We start from the raw sequence: 17,869 nt of genomic DNA, 5'->3' as shown, positions 1-17,869 counted from the left end.
CTGCTTTCCCGGCGCTCCCGCAGCCTCTCAGTGCAGCTGGCGAGAAGGAGGGCTGGTGCTGGGGTGGAGCCAATCCTCCGCCTGGGGGAGCCTCCCTGAGGCCGGGAAAGGGGTGGGTGGCCCCCACCTCGGCCCCCATCTCAGACCAGGGGCGGCGGGGGCTCACTGCAGCGCTGTCACTCCTGCTCCCCATGTATCTGGCTGGGGCATCCCCCAGGCAGGCTTGTTTAGCTGATGTGGCCAAAAGAAAATAACTTGTCCCCAAAAGTTCCCAGGCACAGAACTCTGGTGAGCTGCCCCTGGCCTGTACCTGCCCCCAGCGTCTGCAAAACACCCCCACGCTGCAGCCGGAGCAGCCCCCTGCTCACTGCACCAAGGCACTGGCCTGCAAAACACCCCCACGCTGCAGCCGGAGCAGCCCCCTGCTCTCTGCACCAAGGCACTGGCCTGCAAAACACCCCCACGCTGCAGCCGGAGCAGCCCCCTGCACTGCACCAAGGTACTGTTGAGCTGCGTAGCTGTTCACCCTGTCTTTTCACTCATTTCTGAGGGCTGTTACCGGAGTCGCTTGGAGCATTTTCTCTGAGAAATGTTTTTTACCAAAAAAAGAAAACAATTGTAAAAACGTGTTCAAAGAGATTTTAATGAAAGCGTCGGCTTTTCAATCAGCTCCAGGTATTATGGACTGTTGACAGCTGTCGGCTTCTGGCGGTCAAGTTCTCCTTACTACTGAAAAGACTCTATAGATGCCTGTGATAAACTTGTTAAATATGCCTTAGCTAGATTGCTCTATCCTTCCTTCCACTGATCACACTCTCTTTCCATCTCTAACCTTGTTGTTCTTTAAAGTTTTTCTTCTTCATCTGTCTATGTTTATATTAAGTTCATGTAACTTTCAGAATCCCTTATAAACCCAGATAAATATGAACATTCAGAATTATGGCTGAATCTCCCTCTTTTACTCAATTGTGCCAAGGGACTGATGCACATATGGAGAGCATGGATTGATATGTGGGGGACTTTGTGTCAAATTTTGCTGACAGATTTCACAGCTTTATATCTGACATTTTTCTGTACTATTCTCAGTTGATACTCCCATTAAAATGACCCTTAGAAAATAGTTTTAAAGTAAAGCTTTAAGGTAAATTCTCTATGATGTAATCCGTTTGTATTGATTAAACGGGAAATGTTAATATGTAAAACAACTATATAAGACTAATACTGTATAAGGAGATCTAAGAGTTCAGAAGTATTAGGTGACTGACTTCCTTTAAAAAAATGTTTAGGTTTGTGATGACCTTAGATTTGAAACAAAATGATACAGAGGAAAGAATAGGAAAAATGATATAAATCTGGTTATTTGTAGTCTAAACGATTACCAGACAGCCGTGAAATTGATTTTATAGTGAATGAATGTAAGCAGATTTTAAACTGGACAAATTTTAAAGAAAATATTTCTCTTCATATGGACAGCTGGTCTTCACGTTAATGTCAGCTATAGAATTGATAATAGTTTTATAGAAAGAGTGGATTTTTTTTCCCCTCTAAGCCAAAACTAACTTCCTTCCTTATTGCTTGCTTTCTTATTTAGCATAAACTAAGGCCTAACAAGACAAAGTAAAACCCATTCTTGTAGAAATAGCTCCCCTCTGTGGCCATTTCTGATCAATGAAATTTTCATACATAACTGAGGTGTTGTATTGACCCTGAAGTTAGAACACTGTCCTTTTTTCTGTTGTTTAATTTAAATAGGCGGGAAAATGTCATTCATTTTGGCTCAGGACCAATGACCAACACAGATTTTAGAAGCATCACACGTGATGTGCAGCCTAAAGTATTTGGATTCATACAGCTTTGATTAAACTCCTGCTTCACTAATACACCTCTACCTCGATATAATGAGACCCGATATAACACAAATTCGGATATAACGCGGTAAAGCAGCGCTCCGGGGGGGCGGGGCTGCACATTCCGGTGGATCAAAGCAAGTTCAATATAACGCGGTTTCACCTATAATGTGGTAAGATTTTTTGGCTATCGAGGTAGAGGTGTAATTTGTTGTAAGCACTTAATGCAACATGTATTTTGTTAGCTGTTTTCACAGAACCAAAGGCTTTAATTAGGTTTGTTTATCATAGTTTTACACACATGCTTATGTAGGTATATAACATTTTAGTTATAAGCATGTAACATAGTAGCATTTAGATTTAATTTTTCTTATCTCTTTAATGTGCAGTGCTATGAAATTTGATATCTTTTGTTTTGTCGTCTTTTTTCTTCTCAGAATTAACCCTGTATTTAATTAATATGCATTATTGACTATTATAAAACCATACAATGTTTTTTCCAGAAGTTGAAGAATATATTGGGAATTCAGCCAGCTGTCATAGTTTTAATACGTGTCAGTTTTGGAATGTTATGTGGTTTCTCTTGGATTATGTTTCTTTTATACAAATATTATAATTTGCATATGTATGTATAAATTACACAAAAAAACAAAGTAAAAGTATTGCTGTACAGAGAAAAATTTGACTATACCCAATATGAGTCTTGTCTTGCCACTTGGAAATTTTTCACTTCTAATTTCATAATATCCTCTGAAAAACAAATAAAAAGAGCTTATTAAAAATTATTCAGTTTATAAAATGAATGTCTTTCTTACAACCATGGCTAAGGGCATGACATGCAAATTACCTTGATTTTCTTGTTATGTGTTAAACAAAATGCATCTAATGAAAAATAGTTTATGAATTATTAAATACTTTGTGTGAAATCTTGCCTCCTCCCATTGAAGTCAGTGGCAGAACTCCCATTGGCTCTAGTAGAACCAGGGTTCCACCCTGTATTTGCAGAAGGATTTGCCAGATTGATTAATTTGTCAACATAATTAATCGGACTTGGGGACATGTGTGGATTTAGGGGAGCATAGAATATCAGGGTTGGAAGGGACCTCAGGAGGTCATCTAGTCCAACTCCCTGCTCAAAGCAGGACCAATCCCCAACTAAATCATCCCAGCCAGGGCTTTGTCAAGCCTGACCTTAAAAACCTCTAAGGAAGGAGATTCCACCACCTCCCTAGGTAACCCATTCCAGTTCTTCACCACCCTCCTAGTGAAAAAGTTTTTCCTAATATCCAACCTAAACCTCCCCCACTGCAACTTGAGACCATTACTCCTTGTTCTGTCATCTGGTACCACTGAGAACAGTTTAGATCCATCCTCTTTGGAACCCCCTTTCAGGTAGTTGAAAGCAACTATGAAATCCCCCCTCATTCTTCTTTTCTGCAGACTAAACAATCCCAGTTTCCTCAGCCTCTCCTCATAAATCATGTGCTCCAGCCCCCTAATCATTTTTGTTGCCCTCCACTGGACTCTTTCCAATTTTTCCACATCCTTCTTGTAGTGTGGGGTCCAAAACTGGACACAGTACTCCAGATGAGGCCTCACCTCTGTATCCTATCTCTACCCTTCAGCGTATCTACCACTCCTCCCAGTTTAGTGTCATCTACAAACTTGCTGAGGGTGCAGTCCACGCCGTCCTCAAGATCATTAATGAAGATACTGAACAAAAACGGCCCCAGGACTAACCCTTGGGGCACTCCGCTTGATACCGGCTGCCAACTAGACATGGAGCGATTGATCACTACCTGTTGAGCCCAACGATCTAGCCAACTTTCTATTCGCCTGATAGTCCATTCATTCAGCCCATACTTCTTTAACTTGCTGGCAAGAATACTGTGGGAAACGGTATCAAAAGCTTTGCTAAAGTCAAGGAATAACAGGTCCACTACTTTCCCCATATCCACAGAGAGTTATCTCGTCATAGAAGGCAATCAGGTTAGTCAGGCATGACTTGCCCTTGGTGAATCCATGCTGACTGTTCCTGATCACCTTCCTCTCCTGCAAGTGCTTCAAAATGGTTTCCTTGAAGACCTGCTCCATGATTTTTCCAGGGACTGAGGTGAGGCTGACTGGCCTGTAGTTCCCTGGATCCTCCTTCTTCCCTTTTTTAAAGATAGGCACTACATTAGCCTTTTTTCAGCCATCCGGGACTTCCCCCAATCACCATGAGTTTTCAAAGATAATGGCCTAATGGCTCTGCAGTCACATCCGCCAAATCCTTTAGCACCCTCGGATGCAGCGCATCCGGCCCCCATGGGGTTGTGCTTGTCCAGCTTTTCTAAATAGTCCCGAATCACTTCTTTCTCCACAGAGGGCTTTTCACCTCCTCCCCATGACTGTTTCTCATTCTTAGTTCTACATGTAATAAACTTCCTTTAGTAAAAAGTACTCACCATTTTAAATGTGCTAGAGAAGAAAGATCAAATTGCATTATCATAAGAGGGATGCCACTCCAGCTTTCCCCTGCTGTCACAAAGTTAGTCCTTTTTCTCATCCTCATCTTTTTGTTAATAAAGAAAAAAACTTAAAGGAGAGCTAGATGGTTAAGGGGATTTAATATGACTGATAGAGCTTTCTATGGTACCTGTAGGCCATTAGTGTGACTACAGCCCAGCTTGGTTAGGCATGAGGAAGGCCCACATATTTAAAGCTATTTAGGCATTGTTGCATTAAGCACTGCAACAGCTAACTAATTTAGGACTCCAAATCTTATTTTCAAAAGGGATTTAGACACTTAGGAGTCTAAATTCCATCAAGACTTGGGCTAGCCCCCCTTCATAATTACCCAGGATTCCAGCAGGGCTTGTAGGGCCCACGCTGAGACCCATACTGCCACAGCATCATTGCTGTGGTACTTGAACTAACTAGATTAAAGCTAGCTCAGATATTTCTAGCTCCTTTGTGATTGCATTGTTGACAAACCCTAAGTCTGGCGAACAAGTCTGCATTAGGAGTTTGCATTGCTGTAAGTCTATTGATGTAGATATAAGAGTGGGAATTTCCTTAGTGTAGATTTGGACTAAAACATGCATCGCTGCACCAGTTACCCAGCTGCTGTTTTTAAGTCTTTCTTTGGAATTGAAAGAACCTACTTAGAGGAAAAGAGGGCAATTTGAACATTCTAGTGGTATGCTGTACTGCCAACTATGCTCCAATTCTAGAGCTCCAGGTGGGTCAGGTTACTCAGTCCTCCTTTATATTTTCATTCTAGCTAGTCTCTCATTTAAACCTCCTCAGAACATGTCTATCTGAGACAGTGGATGTGACGTTGCACTCCATAATGTTTTATGGAAATATGCTTACAAGTGTAAATATGATGTAACTGGAATATGCTTTATGCAAAAGGTCTCTTTTGGTATCATTACAAAGCTTATAATCTACTGAGAGTGTTCATCCTATTTGTATGTATGTATCATTCTTGAATCTAAAACTAGAAATATGAAGTATAACTCTGAGGTCCTATTATAATTTATGCAAAGTGTGGGCCATTAATGGTGATTTAGAATCTTGATGGCTCCCATTGACTAGGACAATTGGTTGTAAATGGCTCTGTTTACTTGTAAGCCTTCCTGTATACCTGTGTGCTAGCCAGTGGGTAATGAAGTCTTTCAGTGACATGTGATCATGTCACCTGAACTGGACTCCATCTTAAACCTGGTGCTTTTCTGTTTAAAAGGAGGGGTGGGAACCCAGAGAGACACAAGATTTCCGCCTTGTGCCAAAGATATAAAAGCGGGTAGAACAGAACCAAGGGGGTTGCAGTCATGAGAAAACCCCTAGTTTCCACCTAAGATGTCTGCTGGAACTAACAAGGATTGTACCGGGGAAAGGATTGGGCCCAGACCTAGGAAGAAGTCAACTCTATGAAAGAAGCTTATTGGAACATCTCTGAGGGTGAGATTTGTCTGTAATCAGTTTCTTAATGTATTAGGTTTAGACTTGTGTGTTTTGTTTTATTTTGCTTTGTTCTGTCTGTTATTACTTGGAACCACTTAAATCCTACTTTTTATACTTAATAAAATCACTTTTGTTTATTGATAAACCCAGAGTAAGTGATTAATATCTGGGGGAGCAAATAGCTGTGCATATCTCTCTGTCAGTGTTATAGAGGGCAGACAATTTATGAGTTTACCCTGTATACACTTTATACAGAGTAAAACAGATTTATTTGGGTTTTGGATCCCCTTGGGGACAGGGTGTCTGGGTGCTAGAGATAGGTGATTTACTGAGCAGTTTTTGGTTAAAGTCTGCAGCTCTGGGGACGTGGACCGGACCCTGAGTCTGGGTTGCAACAGGCTAGCATGTCTGGCTCAACAAGGCAGGGTTCTGGAGTCCCAAGCTGGCAGGGAAAATGGGCTCAGAGGTAATCTCAGCACATCAGGTGACAGTCCCAAGGCGTTCTATGTGACCGAACCCGTCCTAGTGGGTATATCCACACTGCAGTTGAGTAAGTGGTTACAGCTTGGGTAAGCATACCTGCACTAGCTTCAATTGAGCTATCATGGCTAAAACTAGCAGCATGGGTTTAAATGCAGGCTGTACAAGCCTGCCCAGAATCCTGGGAATGAATTCATGTTGTTAGCCCATGCTGGGGATCTGTGCTGTCATCTCTTCAGTGCTATTTTTAGTTGAGTTTGCTAGATTAAAGCTAGTGCAGGTGTGCCTAGCCAAACTGCAGTCACACCTTCTATGCAGTGTAGACAAACCCAGTGTTTAAAATGGGAATGCTTGCTATTCAGTATTTGAAATTCAGGTTGCGTTGCTTAGTTGTGATGGGTCAATTTCTGCTACTTGACTGGATGAACATAACTCAGGAGATCTTAAAGAAGTGCCCAGGGTGCTAAATCTCTCAGGGAAAGTTGGTAGATTAGGAAGAGGTAGCATATAAACAGGATTAGGGCATTTTAGACCATTTAAAATCTTTTTATTTTTGGGCCCTACTGGACTTGTCCAAAGCATCCTTCCTAAAAATATTAAACTGGCCATTTTATTGGTTAGGTGGGGGATTTACATTTAATTTTCATTCGTAATTGCAAAGGGTATGATCAGAAATGTCTCATTGAAATGACTCTTTGCCAGGGCTCTATCAAAGGATTTTTTTCAGTAATGTTCCACCCCATTTAAAATATACCAAGTGTGCTGCATTTGATGAACTACACATTTCTGTCATAGTGCACAATCTCTGACACAATGTAACTATGTGTGAGAATGGGGTGTGGCCCTATTTATGAAGAGTGGCAGTCAGGTCATTGTCTGTCTTGTTTACTGATCTGTTTTAAAATTTGATTTCCATAAATACTCATGCTTGGGAGTTTGACATTCATTTTGGTTACCAAAAATATTTATGCATGAGAGTTTGAACTTTGCTTTTCGCTAGCAGTTGTGCAAGTAAAAAGCAATCATTTGAATGTTTGCAGAAAGCAAGCACTAAACTCTGATTTCAGCTACTCTTGCTTTAACTTTTTGGGCTTGTTCAAAAGTGAAATTCTGGGAATCTGAACTGCGTCTCTTGAAACTGAAGAATGATATTTTTGTATGGCCCCCTGTGAACCAAAACTACTGAATTTCTTCCCATTTCAGTGCTTAACAACAAAAGCACTTAGGGTTACCTTTTCTTGTCCTTTTCAGAATCGCATCTTTACTTGCTGTTGTAAATTGGCTCTGAGCCTGAGTCTCAGCATGGCAATGATGCCTGCCCATTTTCAGCTATCATCTGCCTCCAATGACAGGGTTTACAAACTTCACTCCAAAGACAAAATTCACTTCTTGTTCCCTTCTGGAATATACACCGGACTGTTTTGAATCAGAGTAATTGTAGTTTTAAATAACAGTAGAGGTGCATGTTAGTGCATCCTCAAACCTTTGCAAAATTCATTCATGTAGAATCTATGTATGTACTGAAGAGGGCCTGTATCAGAGGTTTACATGTGGTGCTTCTGCTTTAGGGCTAAGGAAATGTTCTGAATCCAAATACCTTAACTGGGCCCAAACTACTTTACCTATTATACATAAATGGAACAATTTAAAAACTATTATAAAGGAACAGAAACTGAGCTGTGTATTTATGCTATAGAACAGTATTTCCCAAATTTGGGACGCCGCTTGTGTAGGGAAAGCCCCTGGCGGGCCGGGCCGGTTTGTTTACCTGCCGTGTCTGCAGGTTCGGCCGATCGTGGCTCCCACTGACCGCGGTTCGCTGCTCCAGGCCAATGAGAGCTGCTGGAAGCGGCGCCGGCGATCGGCCGAACCTGCAGACACGGCAGGTAAACAAACCGGCCCGGCCCGCCAGGGGCTTTCCCTACACAAGCGGTGTCCCAAATTTGGGAAACATTGCTGTAGCACATGAATCAGTTACATCTTTTTAGTATAAGAAAATGGAATAGCATCAGACTCTTTGTCCTAAGGGGAAAAGAACATGTGTACTGTAATTGTTTTTCACATCTTCTGCCACCATTGTACTATTGATGATTTGGATTTGGATGACCTTTCTCTGGCAGTCTATCTATGTCAGACATCACGGGCTACAGAAAGTATTTTATATGTCTGAAAATTCTGGCAACAGTTCTAACTTGAGACTCTGAACATTTCAATATTTCCCTGTCCCTATTGGTTAGTAAGCAAACTCTTCTCAGTTGATAGTTTCTGTTTGACTTGTGAGAGAGAGAGAGATTGTATTTCAGTATAATGTGGGGAATCCAGGAATAGTCTGGAGATAAATATAGTGATAAATGATCTCAATACAAAAGCCCCAAATGGTAAAGTACAGTATACTTGGAAGGAAGAAACCAGAGGAGTGTGAGTACAAAGTGTTGTACAGAAGCAGTGCTCTTCTGGAGAGCAGTATCAGGTTTTTTTACAGAATCTTAGCTTTAATTAAAGAAAAATACTTTACCCTTAGGCTTATGAAGAAAGCCATTAGAATGTTAAACCACTGCAGTGTTGTCAGAGAGAACACCTGAAAGAACAACTCTAGTTGGTGTGAATTGCCCCGGTTCATCTCATTTGGACAATAACTCTGAAACCTAACGATGACAATTTAAAGATTAACATTTTTAGCTTTTCATTTTAGCAAAACATCTAGTTATTCTAGGATTGTGAAAATTGGGTAGAGTATTCTGACAGTTGAAAAAAAACTCCAGGCCTTAATTAATTAATTTTTTTTTAAAATAAGTTTCTCTAGAGAAGAAAGAGGATCCGCGTGGGGGAAGGTGATTGAGGTGATACAGTGTGCATTGCTTTTCAGTGCTCCTGAGTTGTTGAAAGCATGTGTAAGCGGGGTCTGAATGAACTCTCCCCTGACAGCTAGTTGGGGAGCAGGAGAGACTTCAGGAGCAAACTGTATTTATATGCACATAACTACTCTGCATAGGTATCTAGAAGACAGGAGTTGAGTAGCTCCAAGTGATCAGCTTTGGCTGGTGTTGGGTTACAAATCACTTTAGTACTGAATGCAGGGATAGTGAAATGTTGTTATCTTCATTGTATGACTAAAGGGGAGCAGAACTGTGCTGAGCTTCTCCCAATTGAGGGGTCACCCTCAGCTGAAAGGAACTCACTAAGCTTGGGGCTCGAATGCCAGACTATGAAAGTAAGAGGGGTGGGGAGTTGGGAACAGTTGTCCCAGCCAAGAGGTCCCTGGTCTGGTTTAACCTGTCCCACCCCACTGTTCAAAGATAGAGCTAAATAGGCTTCATTAGGAGCCTTTTGTTATTTTAAGTACTCAGTAAGAGCTGAAATCAGTTGTGGTGGGGCAGTGTTTCTGCCCAGCCTGCTGAGAGCTAAAAATCACTAAGAGACTGACCTACAGAAGTCACAGAGAGAGGTAGGTGGCAGCAGAAGGTAATTGACGGGTGGCTGGCGGGAGCAGCTGGCAAAAGTAGCAAAGCAGCGGCTGGCGGGGCGGCCAGGCGGCAAGGATCAGCGGTTGTGGGGGCGGCCAGGCAGCGAGGAGCAGCGGCTGGTGGGGTGGCCAGGCGAAGCAAGTGCAGAGCAAGCAAGGTGCCTTCTTCCCCAGGTGGGAAGTGAACTCACACAAATGCACCTCTGAACCCTGGGTCCTCACTGACCAAGGACAACCACTGTGAGTGGGGTATGGTGAGGAATCGGGGGGGAGCACACTAAAAGAACTTTTAGTTGTAGACAGGGCAGGCTCAACCATTTTTGCCACCCCAAGTAAAAAAGAACAAAAAGAAAAAAAAGCCACTCGGACTGCTGAAGCAAAAAAAAAAAAGCTGCCCGGACAGTGCCACCCCAAGAATGGACAGAATGCTGACCCTTAGCATGTGCCGCCCCAGGTACATGCATCCTCCACTGGTACCTGGAGCCGGCCCTGGTTGTAGAACACCAGAACATGAGACAGAAGACTCTGCCCAGTGCACTCTGGGGTGGGCGTCCTGTTTTATATTTATGAATCCTGCTTGTGGCCTTTCCCCTAATTGATAGTGGGTGAATTCCCTCCTTTCATTAAAAATTTCTTCTCTACACTCAATCTCTGTGCTTGCGAGTGGGGAAGAGTGGCCTCTCAAAGGTGCCCAGGCGTGGTGTGTAATTTTCCCAGGTTACTGGGTGGGGTCTTGAGCTGGTTCTGTGTTGTATTGTTGAAAAGGCACCCCTAGATATTGAACCCCTGGTTGCTGCCAGCTCCACCTGGCAGAAGGGTTACACATGTATGAGTTGGATATCTTATTTTCCTAGTCACAAGATGGCTACGAATTATGGCTAATACAAAGGCCTGGTCTACACTATGACTTTAATTCGGATTTAGCAGCATTAAATTGAATTAACCCTGCACCCGTCCACACAACGAAGCCATTTATTTCAAAATAAAGGGCTCTTTAGATCGATTTCTGTACTCCACCCCGACGAGCGGAGTAGCACCAAAATAGATATTTTCATTTCGAATTAGGGTTAGTGTGGCCGCAATTCGATGGTATTGGCCTCCGGGAGCTGTCCCACAGTGCACCATTGTGACCGCTCTGGACAGCAATCTGAACTCGGATGCACTGGCCAGGTAGACAGGAAAAGCCCCGCGAACATTTGAATTTCATTTCCTGTTTGCCCAGCGTGGAGAGCACAGGTGACCACAGATAGCTCAGCTCATCAGCACAGGTAACCATGCAGGACGATAATCGAAAAAGAGCACCAGCATGGACCGTACGGGAGGTACTGGATTTGATCGCTATATGGGGAGAGGATTCAGTGCTAGCAGAACTTCGTTCGAAAAGATGAAATGCCAAAACTTTTGAAAAAATCTCCAAGGGCATGATGGAGGGAGGCCACAATAGGGACTCAACTCAGTGCCGCGTGAAAGTCGAGGAGCTCAGACAAGCCTATCAAAAAACAAAGGAGGCAAACGGTCATTCCGGGTCAGAGCTGCAGACATGCCACTTCTACGCCGAGCTGCATGCAGTTCTAGGGGGGGCCGCCACCACTACCCCACCTCTGACCGTGGATTCCAAGGCGGGGATAATCTCATCAGCTACACCTGAGGATTCTGCGGACAGGGAAGAGAAGGAGGAGGAGGAGCTTGCGGAGAGCACCCAGCACTCCATTCTCCCCAACAGCCAGGATCTTTTTCTCAGCCTGACTGAAGTACCCTCCCAACCCTCCCAAGCCAATACCCAAGACCATGACCCCATGGAAGGGACCTCAGGTGAGTTTACCTTTTAAAATATAAAACTTGTTTTAAAAGCAAGCATTTTTAATGATTACTTTTCCCTGAGGACTTGGGATGCATTCGCGGCCAGTACAGCTACTGGAAAAGTCTGTTAACGTGTCTGGGGGTGGAGTGGAAATCCTCCAGGGACATCTCCATGAAGCTCTCCTGGAGGTACTCCAAAAGCCTTGCCACAAGGTTTCTGGGCAATGCAGCCTTATTCCGTCCTTTATGGTAGGACACTTGACCACGCCATGCTTGCAGCAAGTAATCTGGTATCATTGCATTACAAAGCCTGGCAGTGTATGGTCCCGGTGTTTGCTGGCATTCAAGCAACATCCGTTGTTTATCTCTCTGTGTAATCCTCAGGAGAGTGATATCGCTCATGGTAACCTGGTTGAAATACGGGAATTTAATTAAGGGGACAGAGGTGGCCATTCCTACTGGGCTGTCTGCCTATGGCTGAAAAGAAATCCTTCCCTGCAGTTAGCCAAGCGCGGGGGGGGGGGGGAGGGGAGGGGAGGAAATGGCCCTGAGCTTTTCACGTTTGGTTAGCAGGGATCTTCCCTGATACCAGCCACGCGGTGGGGGGAGGGATAAAGCGATCATCCCAGAGAATTGGATGGTGGGGGGTTTAGTTTGTTTTCTGCTGCTGAAGGTTAACAGGAAAACCACAGCAGTCAACGGGCTTTGCTTGGTATGTGGGAAAGGAGGGCGCAGAAGCCGAAAGACAGTGGCTTACCATGGCCACATACAAGCTGAATTCTGTTGCCCGGACTTGCGTCTGTGATCTCTAACACCAAAGCCACAGGCACTCAATATTAAGATGGAAAATGCGACCTTGTACTGAAATCACATGTGCTATGTAATGTGAATAGTGTTGTTCACCATGAAAGAGTATAAGCATTGTTCTGTAAAATGTATCATTTTAAAAACTTCTCTCCTTTTTTTCAACCCTCCCTCCAGCAGCTGCAAATTTTTCAAGCCTCCCTCCTCTGTCCCGAAGGCTATCTCAGATAAGGCGGCGGAGAAAGAGGACGCGAGACGAGATGTTCATGGAAATAATGGAATGCACCCGCAATGAAAGAGCTCATTTGAATGAGTGGAAGGACATGGTGTCTAAATTTAGGAAAGATGCCAGTGAACGTGAGGTCATGAGGGACGCTCGAGATGAGAGGTGGCAGGCTGCAACGCTGGGGCTGTTGCGTGATCAAACGGACATGCTCCGGCGTCTGGTGGAGCTTCAGGAACAGCAGCAGGATAACAGACTGCCGCTGCAGCTGCTGTATAACCTCCCTCCACCCTCACCATGTTCCATATCCTCCTCACCCAGACGTGTAAGAACGCGGGGGGTGGGGGAGGCTCCGTGCACCCTCCCAGTCCACCCCAGTGGACAGTCCAACCAAAAGGCTGTCATTATATTGAATTTTTTCAGTGGCCTTTTACTTCCCTCCTATCCTCCTCCCAAACCTCACCCAGATTACCTTGTCGGTTCTCTCCCTATTTTATAATCAATTAATAAAGAATAAATGATTTTTAAATGATAGTGACTTTATTTCCTTTGAAAGCAAGCTGGGGGAAGGGGGAGAGTGGGTTCCTTACAGAGAATGAGTCAATAAAGGGGGCGGGTTTTCATGAAGGAGAAACAAACAGAAATTTCACACTGTAGCCTGGCCAGTCATGAAACTGATTTTCAAAGCTTCTCTGATGCACAGCGCTTCCTGGTGTGCTCTTCTAATCGCCCTGCTGTCTGGCTGCGCGTAATCAGCAGCCAGGCAATTTGCCTCAGCCTCCCACCCCACCATAAAGGTCTCCCCTCACTTTCACAGAGATTGTGGAGCACACAGCAAGCAGAAATAACAATGGGGATATTGGTTTGGCTGAGGTCTGAGCGAGTCAGTAACGATCGCCAGCGACCTTTTAAACGGCCAAATGCACATTCTACCACCATTCTGCACTTGCTCAGCCTGTAGTTGAACAGCTCCTGACTCCTGTCCAGGCTGCCTGTGTATGGCTTCATGAGCCATGGCATTAAGGGGTAGGCTGGGTCCCCAAGAATAACTATTGGCATTTCAACATCCCCAACGGTTATTTTCTGGTCTGGGAAGTAAGTCCCTTGCTGCAGCCGTTTAAACAGATTAGTGTTCCTGAAGACGCGAGCATCATGAACCCTTCCCGGCCAGCCCATGTTGATGTTGGTGAAACGTCCCTTGTGATCCACAAGTGCTTGCAGCACCATTGAAAAGTACCCCTTGCGGTTTATGTACTGGGTACCCTGGTGCTCCAGTGCCAAGATAGGGATATGGGTTCCATCTGTCGCCCCACCACAGTTAGGGAATCCCATTGCAGCAAAGCCATCCACTATGACCTGCACATTTCCCAGAGTCACTACCTTTTGTAGCAGCACCTCAGTGATTGCTTTGGCTACTTGCATCACAGCAGCCCCCACAGTAGATTTGCCCACTCCAAATTGATTCCCGACTGACCGGTAGCTGTCTGGCGTTGCAAGCTTCCACAGAGCTATCGCCACTTGTTTCTCAACTGTGAGGGCTGCTCTCATCTTGGTATTCTGGCGCTTGAGGGCAGGGGAAAGCAAGTCACAAAGTTCCAAGAAAGTGCCCTTAGGCATGCGAAAGTTTCGCAGCCACTGGGAATCGTCCCACACCTATAACATGATGCGGTCCAGTCTGTGTTTGTTTCCCGGGCCCAGAATCGGCGTTCCACGGCTATAACCTGCCCCATTAACAGCATGATCTCCAAAGCACCTGGTCCCGCGGTTTGATAGAATTCCATGTCCATGTCCTCATCACTCTCGCCGCCGCGCTGCCGTAGCCCACTCCTTGCCGCCTTTTTTGCAGGCTCTGGTTCAGCATAAACTGCATGATAATGAGCGAGGTGTTTACAATGTTCATGACTGCTGTGTTGAGCTGAGCGGGCTCCAGGCTTGCCATGGTATGGCGTCTGCACTATTCACCCAGGAAAAAGGCGCGAAGCAGTTGTCTGCTGTTGCTTCCCTGGAGAGGGGGGAGGATATACCCAGAACCACCCGTGACAATGTTTTTGGCCCCATCAGGCATTGGGATCTCAACCCAAAATTCCAATGGGTGGAGGAGACTGCGGGAGCTATGGGATGGCTACCCACAGTGCAGTATTCCAAAAATCGACGCTAGCCCCGGTACATGGACGCACACCACCGAATTAATGTGCTTAGTGTGGCCGCATACATTCGACTTTATACAATCTGTTTCCAAAATTCGAATTATATAAATTCAGATTAATCCTGTAGTGTAGGCATACCCAAAGTGTATTAAGAAAGATATTTAAATTACCTGTCCATAATAAAAAGATAGAATAAAAGCTTTATAACCACCTACTGGGACCAGCTAAACTCCTGCAGTTACTACACCGAGGAAGTGAAAAACAATCCCTTTGGACTAGGGATGAGAAAATCCACTTTCTGGCATTTATTCCTTTGAATATCTGTTTTGGGGAGAAATATCATTCTTGATAAAATATATTGGTCACGTGTCCTCTTGTTTGCTCTTCCCCGTGGAAGTCTGAAACCGTTTTCTCTCTGCCCCATAACTGGAGGAAGGCGCTAAGTGTAGAATGGCTGGGTTACGGGGTTTGATTTTAGATGTCAGGATACCATTCTGCTGGATGAACACTTCATAATCCTGAGACAAACAAGTGCTGGTACATGGGTTTGTGTACATACTGTTCTCATGTAAAATGGGCAGCTTCCACAAGAGGGTGTCTATACACCCTTGTGAGCAGGAACAAATTCTGAAAGGACCAGCACAGAGTATTTGATTTCTGTTGCATAACAGCATAGTGAACTTTGGATGTATAAGTTTCATTTAGGAATAAAGTGCATGAAAACAAAATAAAAACACTGGGGCAACACCAATAGTAACAGAGTACAGCTTCCCCTCCACCACCACCAATGACTCTGACAGTAGTAAGCATTGTCAATAAAGTAGACATATTTGACTTAGAAGACACTGATACAAGTATAGTCCCGCGCTGTGCTGTGTGCACTGTCATTGTTTAGACCCACTTTAGGAGAAAGCAGATGAACAAGAGGTGAAATTCAGTGCAGGGCCTATGCTTGGACACAGTCCATAAGAAACTGTATTAGATATTGGTTGAATTAGGAGATTTACTAAGAAGTATGGTAATTTCGAGACTGTGACTCAGTATGAGTAGCTTTCTAGCTAATACTTTATCCAAGGATAGTGAAAACCTAATTAGCATTCAAAAGAACCTTAAACAAAGGAAGGCCTGGGCGGTAAGAAATACCAACACCTCTTGTGTTCTTCAAGTGCCAAGGAAAAAAATCAAAATGATTGCAACACAGCATATGTGTAATACTAAATACACACAGAGAAACAGGGTGGATAAAAATCAATGATTTAAAAAAAAATCTGGTTGTTTTTTTAATTTAAATCAGATTTTTTTGATAATGCTTTTTGAGGAAAAAACCCATCTAAAGATATATTATAGCTCAAAGATATCTCATCATGGAATAGGGATTATAAATTCTAATTCTATAGTATGAGACAATATATTCATGTAATGTTTAAGAAAAGTTTTGTAAACGAGTTCCAATAGTTCATGGATTAGGGACCCAATTTTATGGGGTTCCAGGGGCTTCTGTATAGATTATTTAGCTTAATCTTTCTATCTACCCAATGGGACTCAATGCTCAGTCTAGAACAGGGGTCATCAACCTTTGACATGCGACCCATCAGGGTAAGCCACTGGTGGGCCAGGCCGGTTTGTTTACCTGCAGCGTTCGCAGGTTCGGCCGATCGCAGCTCCAACTGGCCGCAGTTCACCGTCCCAGACCAATGGGGGCTGAGGGACGTGCTGGCTGCTGCTTCCTGCAGCCCCCAGTGGCCTGGAGCGGTGAACTGCGGCCAGTGGGAGCCGCGATCGGCTGAATCTATGGACACCACAGGTAAACAACCAGCCCAGCGTGGCCCACCAGGGGCTTACCCTGATGGGCCGCATGCCAAAGGTTGCTGATCCTTGGTCTAGAAGATACCATCAGAGATGCTTAGTTTTGCTGTTGAAGAAAAAAATCCAGAATATATAATGTTGTTTTAGTTAAATAAAATAATTTAAATGTCTGTCTGATGATGTTCTCCTCCTAATACAGCATGGCAAGAAAATCCTCCAAATATTAATGATTAACCTGTTGAATTGGACGTAGTTCACCTCCCAATGATGAAAATAGCCAGGAAGGATGGCCCCATTTGAGATCTCAGAAACTTTTGCAAAAGTGTTGCATTTCATGCTTATAAAATGCTGATAGGACTCCATTTTAAATCAGAATGCCAATGGACATTTGTACTGTTTTAATAACTACTCCTACTACTGTACATTATGCCAGTCTAGTGTGGTTTATTCACTACCAAGAGTCAGGGCTTTGGAGCTGTGGTCTGGCTCCGCTCCAGCTCCAGGCAAAAACCTGCAGCTCCACTCCTCCAGAGCTGCTCCGGGCTCCAGCTCCGGGCTCCGCTCCAAAGCCCTGCCAAGAGTCCATGTTGTCATTATTACACACATCTGGGCAAGGCAGCAAGGGTTGGGGAGTAGAAAGTGATGGTGTACAGACTCTGGAAGGTGAAGACAGGTAGTTTGAACATGCTGCCAGAGGCAAGGGGAAATCAGTGGATTGGCTTAAAGAGGGGAGTGAAATGTATTAGATGTCATGCAAGGAAGCTGATATTCACAGCAGCATTTTGGATGCACTGAAGAAGAGGATTAGAGGCAGGGACACCAGGAAGGAAGAGGAGGAGGTGGGAGAGAGGAGAGAATAAATGCTCATTGTGGTGCGAGGGACAAGCCATTGTGAAAGCTTATTCTTCAGGTGATCTTTATAAAATTAAATTTGCCAAAACATCCTTTAGCTTGGGAAACAATTTATATAGCTGGTCACACTAATTATTCCTAGAGATTTGTTGAGGTATGAGTGGAAAATATTTACTAGTGATGGCCAGTACTGCAAACTAGCGTTTTAGTACTGAAGTGTAATTAATGCCAAATGTGTCATCATGTCTTGGTCATTGAAAGGAATTTATCACGGATGTCTACAGACCATTCTCAGTGAGCAAAATACCACATCACCCTAGTTAGACACATTTTAACTGAGCACTGTGGTTAAGCTATATCAACAATACTTCCATTCTCAATAGTGTGACAAAAAGAATAGAACAGTTGTGTAAAAGTTCTACACAAAAGGGGAAGCAACTATCTCCAATGGTTTGCATTTTTTGTTGGGTAATATCCAGTGAAAAACAAGTTGACA

The 17,869-nt window shown here is 44.0% G+C and overlaps 1 long non-coding RNA gene across 1 annotated transcript in view; it reads left to right on the top strand.

Moving 5' to 3' along the window:
- Positions 1-5: 5 nt before the first annotated feature.
- Positions 6-17,869, top strand: part of LOC122174322 (uncharacterized) — a 71,641-nt gene continuing 53,777 nt past the window's right edge. Inside the window, exon 1 of the long non-coding RNA XR_006175980.2 lies at positions 6-499. This is a non-coding gene — a long non-coding RNA (uncharacterized LOC122174322). The remainder of the gene's footprint in view (positions 500-17,869) is intronic.

Source organism: Chrysemys picta, chromosome 10, assembly GCF_011386835.1.
Source record: "Chrysemys picta bellii isolate R12L10 chromosome 10, ASM1138683v2, whole genome shotgun sequence".
Lineage (NCBI taxonomy): Eukaryota > Metazoa > Chordata > Testudines > Emydidae > Chrysemys > Chrysemys picta.
The sequence above is the reverse complement of the archived record's forward strand: the minus strand, read 5'-3'. Positions and strand labels throughout refer to the sequence as shown.